Genomic DNA, 3,183 nt, shown 5'->3' on the forward strand with positions numbered 1-3,183 from the left:
ATTTTTTTATCAACTGCAGTGTAGTGTTTTTGTTCTGTGAGTTTGATGTGTTCTTTGTGCCTTCCGAAACAATAGCTTGCTACTCGTTCAGTGCAGTGTCTGAATAACATTCTGAAGACGGAGCCAAGCTTCGATCATAGACAGTGTTTTCCCGTCCAATAGGATATCGGACTTGGACAAAACTTTCGCTAATAACGTCTGTTATTTTTACAGCTTCCACCAGAGGATCAGATTTGCTTTGTATAACGTTTATCAGGTATGCTGTACTGCCTTTAAATAGCCAAACCTGGGAAATAAAAAATTTCATAGTCTTTCCGCGGGAGTTGCAAAAATTATCAGTGAGAGGTTTCTTTTGCGCTGGTTAAGGTAACCCTCTAATTGAAGAAAGTGGCTCCGCAACAATAGCTTCACTATGGTTCGGTGGAAGTTTCCTGAAATCCAAAAAGCAGCTTACAGCCTTTCAGATAACTCCATTGTAAAGTTTGTTTTGCCCGTTACCTTGAGAGTGGTACGGCGATGCACTGGATTTGGCGATTCCTCTTCCTGAGCAGAAAACTCCTGCGACTCTAGTTGTCCGCCACAATCTGAGTGGATAAACCCTAGTTTTCCAAATTTATCAAACAAATTCAAGAGGCACCTAATAGTCTTTGCTGTAATATCTTTAATGGGGAAGGCGAAGGGAATTCGACTGAAATCGTCTATAACGGTGAGCAAATAAGGCTTTACAGAAATTGACAGGTTTGTAAAGTTTGGGTTTTAATTGCTGACAGGTGTCGCATTTGGCGATATCTTGCTTAAAGTCCTCGGGAGTGTGGGGTAAGTTCTTTGAAATAATGTAGTGCCAAAATCTAGTCACTCCTAGACGTGCTAATTTATCTTGCAGAGAAAATAACGAAAACGTTCTCTCAGTCTTTAAATGAGCAGGCTTCGAGAGAGAGTCAGCTCCTATATTTTCTCCTCTAGTTCTGTATTCAAAACTTTAGCAATATTCAGCAAGTTGGACTCGCCAGCGGATGAGCTTCTCGTTCTGTATTTTTGATTATTGAAAGTAAAAATGCAATGCTTTTTGATCGGTCTTCACAGTAACCGGCAATGTCCTCAGTAAATTGGAAAAATTTCTAAACGATTCGATAACGGCTAAAGCGTCCTTTTCCGCAGCATAATGATTCCGCTCACACTGCAATAATGTTCGGAAAAAAAACGCTATTAGTCTGATTTTTGGGAAATTGATGAACCAATCGTGTACCCAGAGGCATTGGTTTCCAGAAGCAAATGATCAGCGCCTGCGCGGAGCAAAGTTGAACAAGCATCAGAGATATGCGACTTGCTGTCGTTGATACGAGAAAATGCAGTGGTACTCAACGGAAAAACTTCTTGCTTTTGAGCTTCTTAGAGCGGCTGAATGCTGCTCGAGTGCTGCGAACCCACTTTGCATTTTACGCGAAAAGTCCAATTAAACGTCGCAACACTTTCAAATTGCACAGAACAGGATTCTTCCTCAGAGCCCTTAGTGTCTCTGGGTCCGGCCGCTTAGAACCTACTGAGACGATTTGTCCCAGCACAGAATTTTCTTTTAGACATAATTGACATTTGTTCTTGTTTAAGCTGATTCCTAATTTTTTGGCAGCAAAAAGGCTTTAACGTTCTTGTTATGCTCTTCTGTGGATCCTCCGCCAACAATTCTATCGTCAATGTAAGGGTACGTAATTATTAGCTTGTTTCGGTCAACGAAACTGTCTATGATTCTCTGAAACGTTAGTTACCCCAAATGATGACGATTTAATTTCTAAGGTTTTCCCCCAACTTCAAAGGCTGCGAACTGCTTATCTTCTTCTTTCAGTGGTACCTGATGATATGCGCTCTTTAGGTCAATATTTGAGAAAAAAAGATTCTCAGAAGCGTTGTTCAGCAGTTTTCCATATTTGGGAAACGAGTACGAATCAAGACAGCTAAATAAATTGACTGTCATGGAGTAGTTGATTACCATGCGTCATTTTTGACCCTTTACAACAAACGCCTCAGCTCGACATTGAGATGTTGAGCAACGAACTAATCCCTTTTTAGCATATCCCAAAATTCATTCTGCGTAAACTCTATTTATTCTTTGTTTGAGTGTCTGGATTCCGTTGCCATGAGCTTAGTTTTAAAAACTATGTCGGAAAAAATCTTTTGCGGCTCAATAACCATTGGTCTACACTTGTTACTTTCAGCAATAGCAGACAAATTAGAAGCGTCCCACTGAGCCTTCTTTCCAGCAAATTTAAATAAGACTGTTCCATCATGCGATCCATGCGATCCAGGCCAATGCTTGCGCTACAAAATTAGATGACTAACTCTTAAAATTCATGCTCACAAAAGCACTACAAACTCCGAGAACAGGAAATTGTTCTCCGTTCGCAAAACAAGATTTTGATTTCATTGGTTGGATTGATAATTGCAACTGCTCACACACATCAGCCGTTTTAAACGAATGTTTGAGCCGGGATCAAAAACATGGAATCTAACAGGAAAGGAGCACTCTTTGACTCGTTGCCAAAAAAATTTTTTTTCGTAGATTCTATTGGGGGACGTTTTCACTCCGTTCGTTGTCTTCACACTGCAAAATACAAAAGCTACTTGTTCGTCGTTATCCGAAGCCACAGTTGCAACAGTTGACGTACATGCTGCTGCCCAATGCCCTTGTTTGCCGTATTTCAGACACCTACTTCGTCGCGCTGGGCAATTAATCTCATGGATGTTCCCGCAGACCACAAACCCGTCTTTAGTGTTCGAATCCTTATAAAAATGAGCTGTTCGTTTGTTGACAACAGCGATATTTCCGATGGATGCAATAGATGCAGATAGCGGAGTGTCTGAGCTGGCATAAAAAGAACGGAAAAAACCGGCAGGTACTTCGATTGAAATAGCATGTGAAATGAAGTTCTCAAGCGAAGCTTCCGAGTCCACCAATTGCAAAAGTCGAACACGTATTGCATCAGATTGAAGACCAGATACTAATTCATCGCGAAGGAGTACTGCCTTTAAATAGCCAAACCTGGGAAATAAAAAATTTCATAGTCTTTCCGCGGGAGTTGCAAAAATTGTCAGTGAGAGGTTTCTTTTGCGCTGGTTAAGGTAACCCTCTAATTGAAGAAAGTGGCTCCGCAACAATAGCTTCCCTATGGTTCGGTGGAAGTTTCCTGA

This window comes from Convolutriloba macropyga, chromosome 14, assembly GCF_964194025.1.
Source record: "Convolutriloba macropyga chromosome 14, txConMacr16.3, whole genome shotgun sequence".
In the NCBI taxonomy this organism is placed as follows: Eukaryota; Metazoa; Xenacoelomorpha; order Acoela; family Convolutidae; genus Convolutriloba; species Convolutriloba macropyga.